The sequence below is a fragment of the Nicotiana tabacum genome, chromosome 14 (genome assembly GCF_000715075.1).
Source record: "Nicotiana tabacum cultivar K326 chromosome 14, ASM71507v2, whole genome shotgun sequence".
Taxonomy (NCBI): Eukaryota; Viridiplantae; Streptophyta; class Magnoliopsida; order Solanales; family Solanaceae; genus Nicotiana; species Nicotiana tabacum.
This window is the reverse complement of record NC_134093.1, coordinates 6,803,351-6,819,102: the sequence shown is the minus strand read 5'-3', so window position 1 is coordinate 6,819,102 and position 15,752 is coordinate 6,803,351. Positions and strand designations below refer to the sequence as shown.

At 36.2% G+C, this 15,752-nt stretch overlaps 1 pseudogene; it reads left to right on the top strand.

Moving 5' to 3' along the window:
- Positions 1-9,020: 9,020 nt before the first annotated feature.
- Positions 9,021-12,259, top strand: LOC107827317 (sesquiterpene synthase 14b-like; annotated as a pseudogene).
- The last annotated feature ends 3,493 nt before the right edge of the window (positions 12,260-15,752 follow it).

The following is a 15,752-nucleotide window of genomic DNA, read 5'->3' as shown; positions in this document are numbered from 1 at the left end:
TGGTAGAAAATGAGCCTCAACAATGAAATCCAACTCAAGAAGGCCATCAGAGATATGTGAGAAGTGCGGTCCGCACATGAAATGTGCGGCCGCAGAAGCAAGGCAAGACCAAAGTTTAGAGAACATACATATGAGGTTCAACGGAAGTGCGGGCCGCACAATTATTATGCGGCCACAGAAAATCAGCTATGCAGTTGCAATTGAATTGTGCGGTCCGCAGAAGAGCCATATGCGGCCGCACTCAGAAATGTGCGGACCGCAGAAAGAGAGAGATGTGGTCGTGGTTCAGTATTATGCGGCCGCAAGATTCCAATCATGTCAACCTGAAGAAAAGTGCGAACCGCACATGGAATTGTGCGGCCGCAGAACCTCCAAAAGGGCAATTTTGTCCGAAAATTCCAGCACTGCATAAATAGAAGAGTTTCATTTTTTTAGGTCAACTTTTGTAACTTTTGACATCAACAGCCGTTTACTTTACTCCTTTTAGTAGTTTTTTCTATTTTAAGTTTTTTGAATATTACTTTTATCATCTTAATCATTAATATGGGTTTAATTATTACTTCTTCTTCCTTATTTTCTAATTTAAGCATGAGTAGCTAGGTTTTCACTAGGGTTGTGACCCAACCCTAGTGTGTAAACTTAATGGGTGTTTGATTGATTGCTTGTTTATGGTTGGGTGTTGATTATCTAGCCTTGTTCTTGCTTTTATTTGAAGATATAATGGCTATTAACATTATTTCATGCCTAATTGACTTGGCATCTACTTGAGATAGAGATACTTAGTCAAGAAAACCTTGACTAGCAAAGAATTGGGTCAATTGAGAGATTGATAAGCCCAATTAAAGGGTTGAACCTAGAGATAGTAAAACCCGACTTGAGCTTACTATCAACTGCTTTGTTCAATACCCGTTTGGACTTGAGAAAGTCAAATTGGGAAAAATCGCTCTCTGACCGAGAGGTATTGAGTGGGTACTTGAGTGTTGATAGCTATAATAAACTCTGACCACTAAAACAATCCTTATGGCTTACAACCCATTAAGCGAACACCTAGGTGACGGTCATAGCCCTAGGCCTTTTATCATTTGAAAAACAAACAAAAACAAGTTCCTAGTTTCAATTCTTAGTTGTTATTATTAGTTTAAAATAGACTTAGATCAAATCAAGATTTTGAAAGTGCAATTTGAGATAATTCAAGCTCATTCACTATAGTATATACTCCTAAATCCCATTCAAAGCTCCCTGTGAAACATCGACCCTGACTCCTTGTTGGGTACTACTATTGCATCGACTGTTTCATAACCTCAAATAGAGGTGTAATTAGACGAGATCACGGACCGAACTCCTCGTTAACAAATAGATATATCTATGGTTCATGTCGTTCGACCCTCGGCAGCGCACAATTTATATTTATATGTTGGATCGGGCCGTACAACCTCGGCATAACTCGTGCGCAAAATTCATGAAGTCCAATTATATTCTATATTGTTTCATTGGCTTGAAAGATTTAATCTGTTAAATGATGGGAATTAATTTGATATTTACTACCAGTGAAAGAATTGTTTATTTATTTCTTGTTCTTGAGCTTTCGGCTATTTTTACATAATCCATGCTTAACTATAACATCGGTATTTTATTGTTAGCCTATAGTAAGTGTCGGAGTCGACCCCTCGTCACTACTTCTTCGAGGTTAGACTGGATTACTGGGTATGCATTGATTTATGTACTCATACTACACTTGCTGCATATTTTGTGCAGGCACATATATGTCCAGTGGTCATGTGGGCGCAGAGGTGCGGTTATTTCTCGTGTTACGAGTCCGCAACACTCGAAGTCTCCCTCAGAGTTATTTATATTTTTTCTGTCTAATTTATATTCTAGACAGATGTATTTTATCATATTTCCTAGTTAATGCTCATCACTTGTGACACCGGGTTTTGGGAGTTTCTACAGGTTATCAACATTGTAGTTCGTGTAAATATCATCATTCATTTTGTAAATTCCAGTTTTATACTATATAATTAATTAAAATCATGATTTTAAATTATTAAAAGGAATAAGTAAGTTGACAGAACACCGTTGGCTTGCCTGGCGACGGTATTAGGCGCCATCACGACCTTTAGCGGATTTCGGGTCGTGACAGCTTGGTATCAGAGCATTAGGTTCACTTAGGTCTCATGAGTCATGTACAAGTCTAGTAGAGTCTTGCGGATCGGTACAGAGATGTCTGTACCTATCTTCTAGAGGCTACAAGCTATTAGGAGCACTTCCCTTCTTGATTTCTCCTTGTGCGATTTGATCCCTTCGAGGCCTATGCCTTTATTTCCTTCCTATTCATTCTCGTACGGTGTTGAGCACTCGTGTCAATTGTGCATCGAGGAGTTTCAGTGGTACTATCGACGTGGAGCAGGATGTTTCTCCCTGCGCATCCGAGCAAGTTATTATCGTCTTCTTGCGGAAGGATGTTCTACCATTTCAGCTCAGTAGCAGTATTTTTTATAGGATCGAGGCTACGCGGAGATTGCTATAATATTCAGATGTTGTATCGTACAATGTTGGTGTAATGGTGGGGTGTTTGTTTATGTGTCAAGGCAGTTAATGACTTTAAAGGAGGATTTCTCAGCACTTGATTTGAAGGTTCAGCATTTATTTAAAGCAAAGTAAAGGCAATCGGGCTATGAATGTTCAGGTTTGGGTTGGTGGAGTAATGAGACTTGATATTTTCGAGCGTGGCGGAATTTTCATCTGCGATGTAGTGTCGTTGTCCTTGTTGATTGTATTAAGTTCGCCAGTGTTATGGTCATCTTCAATTCGCCTTTGGGGCAGAGTATTGTGAAAGGACACCAGTAAAACAGTCTTCTGAGAATAGCGGTGTGCAGCGGTTCAGAATCGAATCGGTGTTTCTAATATTGATGGCTCGAGAAGGATGATCTTCTAGGAGGCTGAGAGTTGATAACAAATCACTGGTTCCGTTGCTACAGGTATGGATTTGAGTTGAGGCAACATTTGGGTGGCGAAGAATGAGGAAGGGCATGGAGGGAGGTGTCTCGCGATGGTTGAATTACTAACAGGTCAAGTATGAAAATTAGAGGTCGAGCGGTTACTTAAAGAAGATGGTTTAGCCAAAGTGGGAGTGACAGAGTCTACGTTAGGATAGCCATATGACTTGAGAAAAGTTTGGAGTGACTTGGGATTCATGGTGGACAGTGACTAGGTCTACAGACTTAATTCGGAATGTTGGCTACTATACTGAGGAAGATTGGATACGACAGAGAGGAGTTTGCTTGATACGAAGGGGAATTCAACATGACTTCGGATTGGAATGTATTGTCGCACCTTGGGTTAATGTCAATGGGGAGTGGACGGACTTGTACAGCTGGTGAACGAGCACAGGCTCATGAGGGTTTACTGATGGCGTAGTAATGGAATCCAGTGAAGCGTCATTGGAAGATATCAGCATGGAATTTCCATAGGTAGGTTATCTCCTATGATTAGGTTAGCGGTTGTGTGGTGTTGATGAAGATTCTACTAAGGATTCTATTGGATATCCGATAAGAGGTCGAATGTGAATGTGGCTAGTAATTCAGAATATTTATAAAATGTTTAACAGAAATATTTCGAGAGGCTTGGAGAGTTGATCGTGCAAGATCATGGTAATTGGGAAGGAGGAATCTTGATGGGTTCTAGGGTTAAGAAATTGTATCTTCAAGCTAAGAGGGGGAGACCCACCGTCTACAGTTGGATTGTGTGGTCATCTGCTTGTGCGGTTTCTAGTCAACGATGTATTGGTGGGCCATTATGACTAAGGAAAGAAAAACATCAGTGGTAATTCGAGCAAATAATTTGAGGAATGTGTACTATATTTGGGCCTTATTGATTCATGTTCAAGTTTTGGGAAGACTCAGAGTTTATGCTTTGTGTGGATGTGATGTACAAGGAAAGAAATTTAGCCGGTTGCTCCTTTGAGAGGGTGTTCATGTGCTAGCAGGGTCTTGGAGTTTGATGATATTTGGGAACGATTTAGAGTGGGTAACTCTCAATAACAGTCCTAGTGAGTTCAAAATTTAAGTGTGGTGCCTAAAGACTTCGAGTCTGTGGTATGGATAAATATCGAGCTTTTGCAGTGGATTATGAAAATGGGGCTTGGAGTGTTCTATGTTATCTTCGGTCTATGGTGTAGCATTTGACTAATGGAAGAAAATAACTTCGGATTCATAGAGGAATTTTCAGAATGGGTGTACCAGTTGAAGATGTGAATGCGCGCACAAGGAAGTTATGAGATGGTTCGTGGGTTTTGAGACAATGTGGTCTCGTGAAGTGGGGTCACTCAGGATGAGAGCAGATAGAGTTTGTTATATTTTGAACGGAGCTATTACTATTTCTAAGGAAAGTCCAAGGTAAATTAGAAGAAGTTGGTTCAGTTAGCAATGGTTGAATCAACATGATTGTGGTAGTGATCAGTTCTTTCAGCGTGTTAAGTTATATATGTGATTTGTAGCGGTATGTGCGAGTCTTGACGGCCACCGTAATTTGATCTATTTGGAGGTATTTGATTATAATGACCTATTATGTGTAGATGGATCCAAGAAGAGTTATGGTGGTTTAGACCACTACTTGAGGTTTGTATTTTTCTGCGGTTTGAGAATTCAGTTGCGTTGGTTCTTCTGAAATGAGTTGAGTGAGGATTTTTCTAGACAAGGAAGTGCTTATTTTACTAGTAGTTCCGGAGTTATGATCAGTTATGGTAATCTAGTATAGCAGCATGATAGGTGCAATGAGCGGCATGGGAACTGGGAATTTAAGGTCGAGATTATGGTTCAGTGTTGATGGAATACTACTAGCTCGGATGAGCAGGAGTGAATTTAGATGTTCAGAGTAAGATGACATTTTCTCTAGTCTCACCTGAGGATGGTGTCCTGTGGAAGAGGCTTTGTGTATTGACTTGCGGATTTTGATTCACTTTACAGAATTAGAACGGTTGGTGGTATAGATGTGCGAACTTTGCTACCTAAGCGGAATGGTCGTGGGAGTGTGCCCCACTGGGAGATTTTTATAAGTGTGGTATATCAGTCACTTGATTGTTAAATATTGAAACCAAATATGGAGGTTAAGGTAATATCGCAAGTGCGAGTGTTTATGCTTGAGAGGCATTCTATTCACTTGGATTGTGGATCGTGTGAGTTTGTTCCGGATTTGACGGTTGTTCTTATATGTCATGAATAGGTCATTGTGAGTCCTTGAGAGGTTATTTGCCCAAGCATGGTATGATCAGAATCGACTTGAGGTCCATTGATGGGTCCAAATGTGGATGTGTACTCTACACCATACTGGGTGTGTTCATTCGGCATAGCATTCCTTATGGGGGAGTATTCGTGCATTGGATGTTATTTTCGTCGTCAGCTATTTCATGTGATACTCTATTGTGCCATGTAGGTTGTGAGATGGCTTGATTATTCGCACATGAGTTGAGGTCCTGCGTAGCAGTGGTGTTATGTGAGCAGGATGGCTCTCGAGATACAGATCATATGTCGCACCTTAGTTGTGCTTGAGTTTCATAGCTTATGGCGCTACCCGTCTTCCCAGGATTTGTATTATGCACGTGGGTGCTTATGGTTGAAATTCGGGCATTTCGTGAGTATAAGCGTTACGACTTGATGTGTGTTTTCTTTAGATTATTATGTGTAGATCGGGCAGGTGGCACGCTGCCACGGGTATGTTGTTTGGATCGGATGCTACCACAAGTATCATGGTTGGATTGGGTTGCACGCCGCAACGGTGTCGTGTGTGGATCGGGTTGCACGCCGCAACAGTAGGATGTGGAGTACGATTCCCTATATTTATTCTTGTGTGTTTTGTCCTTCATTTTCTAAGGAAGGTTCATTACATCTTTTCAGTTGTTTAATTAGTTACGTAGGTTGAGTAGTTCCTTCCAGGGTTCGTTTTCCTTAATACTGGGGTTGTAATCAAAGCTGTCTTGAGCTTCTGAAAGCTCTCTGCACACTCATCCGACCACCTGAATGGAGCACCCTTTTGGGTAAATTTAATCAAAAGCGATGCAATAGATGAGAAACCCTCCATAAAGCGACGATAATAACCGGCCAAGCCGAGAAAACTCTGAATCTCAGTAGCTGAAGATGGCTTGGGCCAACTCTGAATTGTCTCTATCTTCTGCATATCCACCTTAATTCCTTCACTAGACACTATGTGTCCATAGAATGACACCAAACTAAGCCAGAACTCACACTTCGAGAATTTGGCATACAGTCTCTCCTCTCTCAGCCTCTGTAATACAATACCCAAGTGTTGTGCATGCTCCTCCTGGCTACGTGAGTACACCAAGATATCATTAATAAATACTACGACAAATGAATCAAGATATGATTGGAATACACTATTCATCAAGTGCATAAATGTTGCTGGAGCGTTGGTCAACCCAAAAGACATCACGAGAAATTCATAGTGACCATAACGAGTCCTCAATGTCATCTTTAGAATATCTGAATCCCGAATTTTCAACTGGTGATACCCGGATCTCAAATTAATTTTGGAGAATACCCTCGCTTCCTGGAGCTGGTCAAATAAATCATCAATACGCGGCAAACGATATTTGTTCTTGATTGTAACTTGCTTTTAACTGCTTGTAGTCGATGCACATCCGTATAGTACCGTCTTTCTTTTTAACAAATAGAACTGGTGCACCCCAAGGCGACACACTAGGCCTAATAAACCCTTTTATCAAGAAGTTCTTGAAGTTGCTCTTTTAATTCTTTCAACTCAGCTGGTGCCATACGATACGGAGGAATAGAAATGGGTTGTGTGCCCGACACCAAGTCAATACCAAAATCAATATCGCCTGTCGGGTGACATACCCGGTAGGTCTGCAGGAAATACATCCGAAAAATCTCACACTACTGGTACTGAATCAATAGTCGGAGTATCTGCATCAACATCTCTCACAAAGGCCGAATATGACAAACATCCCTTCGCAACCATATGTTGGGCCTTCAAATAAGAAATTACCATGCTGGGAACATAATCTAGAGAACCCCTCCATTCGACCTTCGGCAACCCCGACATCGCCATGACAGTCCAAAATAGCATAACATGGAGACAACCAATCCATACCCAATATTACATCGAAATCAATCATACTGAGCAATAAGAGATTAACTCTAGTCTTCAGTCCCCCAATAATCACCACACACGACCGATACATACGGTCTACAATAATAGTATCACCCACCAGCGTAGATACACGAACATGTGAAACTAAGGACTCACGGGGTATATCCAGATAATGAGCAAAATACGATGATACATATGAATAAGCGGAACCAGGGTCAAATAATATAGAAGCTTCCTTGTGGCATACTGAGACAATACATGTGATCACTGCATCTGAAGCAACGGCATCTGGCCTGAGAGGAAAAGCATAGAATAGGGTCAGACCACCACCTGATCATCCTTCCCCTCTTGGGCGACCCCTAGATGACTGACCCCCACCCCAAGCTGGCTAGATGGGTGTCGAAGTAAATGGTGCTGAAGTCGTAGTCTGATTCCTCTATTGCACTAGACCTCCCGGGCGATGAGGACACTACCTCCACATATGCCCAAACTCCCCGTAATCAAAGCAACTCCCCGGTACTGGTGGTGGTGAGGACTGAATCGGGCCCTAAGAACCGGAATAACTGCTAGAAGCACCCGGTGCAAATGAACCCCGAACTGAAGGAGCGCGGGTCGAACTGTGAGCTGGAAGGGCACTGAGAGATGACTGACCCTGATGAGAACTGTATGAACCATGGCTGGATGATGCACCACGGTGTACTGGACAACCCGTCTGAGAGTGTTTGTAAGGACGACCCCTGCCGTGGTAAAACTGACCCCCTGAAGGAATACCGCTGAAACCATTCGATCCATGAGGCTTCTTGGTCTACCTCTCTCCTCGCTCCTGGTTACGGACCATCTCTATCTGCCGAGCAATGTCAACTACCTCATCAAAAGTAGCACAAGACACCCTTTCCCGAGTCATAAGTAATCGCAGCTGATGTGTGAGGCCATCAATGAACCTCCTAATCCTCTCTCTATCAGTGGGAACCAACCAAACTGCATGACGAGACAACTCAGAAAACCTCATCGCGTACTGGGTCACAGATATGCCATCCTGCCGAAGATGCTCAAACTGTCTACGCAGCTCCTCCCTATGAGACTGCGGCACGAACTTCTCCAAAAAGATAGCAGATAGGGGAAATCATAACCTTAGACTTCTTCAAATCTTGTCTACAATATTTGCCTTGTTAGTTATAAATTACTACATTTTTAATTACTTTGATCTTAGTTAGTAAACTCTCAAATTGTTATATAATATTTCTGAAGGTTGATTACTTGAATTCGTGCAAAATTATTAGTTGTAATTAACACGTCATTTCTCTGTGGGATTCGACTCCGGACTTGTAAACCGAATTATATTTGCAACAACCGCTTAGTCCTTTTTATAAGGCATAGTTGGGCGTGATCACTAGGCAATCCACAGTCTATGCAATTTGTTTGGCGGATCTAATAAATTATATATCATCTAATTGTCGATTGCAATAAATGTTAAGGCACGATAAAAGTTTACAAAATTTGTCTGGAGTTTGATTGCACAAGAAATATGACATTTTATCTGATTGAATTTTGACTTGTCAAAGCCGAATTTGAGCTTCATACATCTTTGCATAACCTCCTATTTGAGCACATGAAAAATGGAAAATTCACTTCACTCATCTCAATTTGCACTATAAATACTTCCACCATACAAGCAATAAATCTCACAAGTTTAATTATACAATTTCCAGAAAACCCATTAGAGAGTGAAACAAACAATGGTTACTTCTTCTATCAGCTGTTGTCACTTGGGAAATATTCAATCAATGGTTTGGGGTTGTTCTCATAATTTTCTCCCCAAAAAGAACTCAAAACTCACAGTAAAACATAGATCATATGCCAGTTCTATAGGAAGAGAGAAAAATATGAGTCATTTGAAAATGAGTGCAGCATTGGTTGATAATACTCTCAGCAGTAGTAGTAGTACTACTACTAGTACTGAACGTCCTTTGGCAAATTTCCACTCAACTGTCTGGGGAGAATATTTCCTCTCCTACACTCATCAACTCACAGTATGACATTACATACTCATATATATATATATATATATGCATGCTTTATAATCTTTATGTGAAACTATAATATTATGGGAAATTTTATGTTGAGGTTATTAATTTTTGAATCTTTCCAACCAACGAACCCTTTAACGTAATAAATACAATCAAGTCTCTTTATAACAGCCGGATTTTTTGGCTGTTATAGCAAAGTGTTATTATAGAGAACATATATTATAACATAGCATGAAAATTGATTCCATAAAAAACTTAGGTTTTATAGAGAATGACTATTATATAGCGATGCTGTTTTACGAGAGACCAAAATGATTGAAAAGTTAAATATGAAGGTGGTCAAAAAATAAAGCTTAAATATTGGTGCAGGAAATTAGTAGCCAAGAAAGAGTTGCATTTGAAGAACTGAAAGAAAAAGTCAGGCAAATGCTAGTTGAAACACCTGATAATAATTTGGATTTGCTTTTGAAATTTGCAAAATTGGATTTTAACATTGTGCAAAAGGTGCATCAAAGAGAGCTTGGCGAGCTTACAAGGTACATACACTATTATTATATCCTCTTCATTCACATGTATATGGTATAAGTCATAATAGGTCAAAGTAACGATAACAGAAATATATATTTTTAGCTACTCTAAAAAATAATAACCATAAATTATATATTTTTTGTATACATGTTTGCAAAAAAAAATATACATATTATATTTATATTTTGACTAGCAAATAACAAATGCAATTAGTTTCGACTGACCAACTAATTTTATATTTTGCCCAATTGATAAACATGTCATGATCAAACGCTTTTTGGGCCAAAATGGGTCGAATAAATGGTCATAACTTACCCCCCCAGCCCACCCCACCCCACCCCACCCAAAAAAAAAAAAACATCCAAACCGATCTCCTCCTTTCTATTTGTTTATTTTGAAGGGAAAAAAAACGTGAAAGCTAATGTATTTTTCTAGTAGTAGCTTAGATTGATCTTCCAAATTTACATAATTCTCAATCTTCAAACTTGATTTTGTATGTTTGATTTGTGTTATATTTTGGCCAGTCGATTAACATTATCTTACCCATTTTGTTCAGTAATTTAATGGGTCATTCTGAGTTCAATTCATTAAATCAAGTCAATAAATGAGTCATGAATCAAGTCGTTTAACTGGTCAAGTTGCTATAAAATGGATTCACTATATCACCTCTAGCTAGTATGCATATACTTCGAGTAATGCAATAGAAATATAACTAATTAACCAATACTTTTGTAATATAGGTGGTGGAAAGATCTGAATTTTGCAGAGCAATTTCCATATGCAAGAGGTAGATTGGTGGAGTGTCACTTTTATACAGTAGGAATCTACTTTGAGCCTCAATATAGTCGCGCAAGAGAAATGATGACAAAATTACTCACTATATACACCGTTATTGATGACACTTATGATGCTTATGCGACTTATGATGAACTTATACCTTTTACTGATGCAATGATAGATGCAAGTAAGTTTTTACCATTTAAATATAATTAATCTTTTAATTCTCTCATTGATGAGTAAGAAAAAAATTATATGTCAATTAAGTACATGTTACTTTCTTACGAGATGATTTGTATAAAAATATAAAAATTAGCTTGTAACTTTGGTTCAAATTCTTAACGTACAGATGTGAGATTAGTGCCATCGGTTCAGTACCGCCCAGTCTGAGACCTACTTATCAAGCCCTTGTAGACCTTTATGCTCAAATAGGAGAAAAATTTATCAGAGGGGGTAAATTAGATCGTCTCTACTTTGCAAAATATGAGGTAAGCTCCCTTAGCTTCATTTCGTTTGAATCAAACCTTACCATAGCTTCATTAATTAGTTTAATTAACTAAGTTATAGTGAAGAAATGATAAGAGTAGAGAGGAAGGAAACATCCAAAATCTAAAAGAAGACATGGTATTGCCAAGATTATAATTGTATGACTCTTTCGTCTAAAAGCTTAAAGCCTTAAACTATACTTAGACAAAACACATATTTTACTTAATTATGTCTTCAACAAGCCTCTTTTATGTGTGAGCCTTATAATTCTTTTTCATGTGCCAAGCACGCAAAAATTATTCTTAATACGGATATAGGAGCTTTGTAACGTAGAATTGTGTGAACGTCTATCTAAAAGCTTAAAATGTTAGAGAGACCACACTTGTAATTATTCACTTAATTATATTTTCAACATTATATAGTTCTACAGTTTTGTTTTATTCTCCTTCTTAGATGAAAAAGTTGGCTAGAGCATTTTTTATGGAAGCAGAATGGTTAAATGCTGGCTATATTCCAAAATGTGACGAGTATATGAAGAATGCAAATATAACTACTACTTGTATGATGGTTGCAACAACATCCATGAGTTTTATGGAGGAATCTATAGCCAAAGAGACTTTTGAATGGATGATAAATGAGCCTTTAATTTGATTCTACGAGCTTCCAACAGATTAAAGGGCGATTGTATTGGACATAATGTAAGTATTACGCTATATTTAATTTTCAGTTTGCATCTTTTTTCCGGAATGAGAACCATGGCGTAATTGATAAAGTCACTGTCATGTGACCAAGAGGTCACGGGAGCCATGGAAATAACCTCTTGCAGAAATGTAGGGTAAGATTGCGTACAATAAACTATAGACCCTTATGGTCCGGCCCTTCCCCCGACTCCGCGCATAGCGGGAGAGCTTAGTGCACCGAATTGCCTTTTTTATCGCATCTTTTTTCCTCCAATAAATAAATAAATTGTACGACCATCTCATCTAAGAGCTTATTGAGTGTAGTTGGAACAACAAAGGAAGCATATAGCTTCATTTATTGAATGCTACATGAATGAATATGGAGGTTCAAAGCAAGAGGCATATGTTGAGGCACAGAAGAAAATCACTAATGCAGGGAAAGACATGAACAAGGACTTCCTATGTTCTACTCATGACGAAGTACCAACGTTTGTCCTCGAATTAGTTATAAATATTGCGCGTTTGGCATATATTTTTGAAGAAAATGATTTTGCAAGTGCCCAAAGCGAATTTAAAGATATGATTACCATGTTGTTTGTTGAGCCTGTCAATGTTTGAGGATAATTTGGAGCAAAATGTAGTTTGAGAACATAGGAATAATAGTAGTACTTCTATTACTGAGTAATGGTGAAAACTGAGATACTAGTAATGTTTGAGAATAAATTATCTTCAGTTTTATCGAGGAAGAGAGTGCCTGTGTTGTCTTCACGCTTATATTTAACATGTTTCAATTAAGTACAGCAATGAAGTCTCGTATTAATGAAGCCTGTTTTCCTTTCTTTTATTTCAATGTTTGCTATATTACTTTCAAGCTTTGAACGACTTGAAGTAGTCAAGCCAGTAAACGTGGTTATGTTCAAATGAGAGGCTATAAATTAAATACTACAATTCGTTCTCTGTAATTATTCTTATTTAGCACATAGGGTATTCAATTTAGGGAAAATATTAGTTATGTCAATTTATAAGCAGCTTATTAAAAAAATTGATCAGTTCATAAAATATTATTAATATTAGCCAAATATTATCAATGTTAACCAATTAGCTATTTGTAGCCAAAAATATCATTTTTTTTCTTTTTCTTTGAGTGAGTGTTATTAAAATAGATTGAGTACATCTTAAAGAGTTTGAATCTCAGTTTTGGGATGATTTAGTGGTGTTTTGAGGTGGTTTGAATTGAAAATTCCAAGTAGAAGATGAACATGAAAAAAATAATGGGTGTATCACGTGTGTGTCACTTATGTAGCACATATGTATCAATATATATATATATATATATATATATATATATATATATATATATATATATATATATATATATATATATATATATATATATATATATATATATATATATATATATATATATATATATATATATATATATATATATATATATATATGCGTGATACATGTGTCGTAGAAGAATTTTTTGAATTCGATTTTAACTACAAATTTTGATACCAAATCACCTTCAATCTTCCTCAAATTTTGCATATTGACTTATCTATATGTTTTCAATGAATCCCAACCATACCCATTGAAAAAAATCTTTCTTTGCTTGGATTTTTGGAATCTTGTATATCTGTTTTGTATTCATCACCTTATTTGCTACATCATCCATGAAATTTCATTTCCGTCTTACATCTAATATTGCTAATCACGCTTAAAATATGGAAGAAGATCTTTGTGTGTGATTCTTGGAGAGAAAGAACCTTATTTCTTTTGGGTTTTCAATTTTTATATGTGTTTGACTAATTTTGGTAAATCTATGATTAATGGCTAAAGGCGATAAATTTAAACTTTTTTGGAACATTTATGTAAGATTCCCTATTTTTTGCTTACAAAGTTTTATTTAACTTGTGGAAACCGCTTCTACTGCATTATTTTAATCATTATATTTGAGCTTTGATTCTCAACTAAACTCGACTTTTATCTTTTGTGTTGTTTTTATTTTTTTCGCATATTGTGTGCAGATTATTATTTTAGATTTCTAATATTAATGATATAGAGTTTTTAACTGAAAGATTTGTGATTGTTTAAAATATCATGACCATATGTAATATAATATGTTGACAGGAATTCAAAAAACTTTTGGTGAACTTTTTCATTTTGATATAAAATCTGCAGGTCAATTAATTTAAAAGTTAGGTATTCATGTTTTTTTAATGAAATTAAATAATATGGGAATTACCCGATAAAGTATTTGAGGATTTTTGTCCGGTAAGATTTCTTCCTTTATTGTTTCAAGATTTAATTTTTTTTTCTTTAATTTTTACTTTACAATGGGAATTGAATTTTTCCCTCTAATTTTAATTTTACAATACAAATACATTCTTTAATAATATTATCTAAGTTTTAAGAAGTTTACATTCATGGATAGAGGCGTACAAGCAAATCATGTACCTTAAGACTAGATTGACTTAATAAATTATTATTAAAATTAAAATCGTCAATTTAATAAATTCTTTTTCTAATATTTAAAATTTTAAAATTAATATAATTTTTAACTATTAAGTCTTTCCTTATTTGAATTATGTAAAAGTTAAGTACAATTATATTTTCGTTTCTATTTACATTAGGAATATTTCCTTGAAGTCAACTCTTCCCGAAAGATTTAAATCCTCTTGGGAACCAACCAACCACAATTTATAAGTAGAGTTCAGTTAGACCATCACTGTCTAACCTACTTGATCTTTTTAACAATGTAATTATAAATCTCTTCTTTTTTTTTCTATCTCCTTGGAGTATCTTCTCTGCTTTGATTTCTCATTCAATTTTATGGTTATAATTTTTTAAAGTTTACTATTATTAGTTGAATTGATAGTCATTTTTCCACTTTTGAAGATTGACTATTAATATGGAATTCAATATTTCGATCTTAAGTTTTAATTGATTTTAAATTCATAAATATAAAAAAAAATGTTAATCAATATTCCGTTTTGAGGAATCATGCTTTTATAATAGTTCATATATATTTTTTATTGATTAAAAAATATAGCATGAATTTTGTTTGCAAAAAAGAAAAATAATATCTTTTGTCGATTAATTGACCTTGATTGTATCTTAATTTTAGAATGAACTTGAAAATAGTTTTTTAATCTTTTTTTTAAAGAAAAGCTCTTAAATCTTCAAAAGTTATGTATTCTTACTGAAAGTGAAAAGCTGAAAATGTAGAACTAGAGATGAGTTTAAGTTGGACATATTGAATAATAATTGAGGACTTTTATGGTCGATGTTCTTTTTATTTATTGAGTTAGCTATATATAGGATAAATATTTATTAATTTTCAAAGTTTAAATTTTTTATTTTATACTTAAACATAGTTTTTATATTATCAAGAGTAAATATCCTAAAACTCGACTGAACTATCACAATTTTGTCAGTTTCCTACCTAAACTATCGTCTGTCCCCAAAAAACCCTAAACTATATCCTCCTTCGTATTAAAACCCCTTCGCTACTTATGCGGTGTATTGTGTGTAGCAACTCGTGAAAGAGCGCGTGAAGGCTAGAAAAATCCATCAAAATGTCTCATATGACATTGTCTAACTGCTAGTTAGCCTTTATTTTTTCTAAAATTTTGTATTTTTTAATTTTTTTTCTCATTTTCTTTATATTTCATTTTTCTTCTTCGTCCTTTCACCTTTCTTCTCCTTTTTTTTTTTTTACCTTTCTCCTCTGTTTCTCCATCTGATTTAATCTGAAATTCTCCTTCTCTTGTTATTGAATTTCTCTTCAAACTTTTGAAAATATTTGCAGAAGAACAAGATAAATGAGAACAATGAAGTTTTCAGAATGCAAGGGAAATAATCCGCATAAAATTCTATTATATATTTAAAAAGTACACTCGCATATTTTCTTCGTGCAACTCTTTCTTCTGTCCTCAAGTGGAAAGGAGTGGATGAAGTTGGTGACTGTAATTTGTTTCCGTGGGATGTGGAAGACTTGGAATTGACATGGAATACCAACAATAAGAGAGATCGAATGGCAAATAATAATGGGCCAATTTTATACTAAACAATCCAAATTGAATACTTTGCAGAAAGAAGACAATCACTGTCTTAACGGAAATAA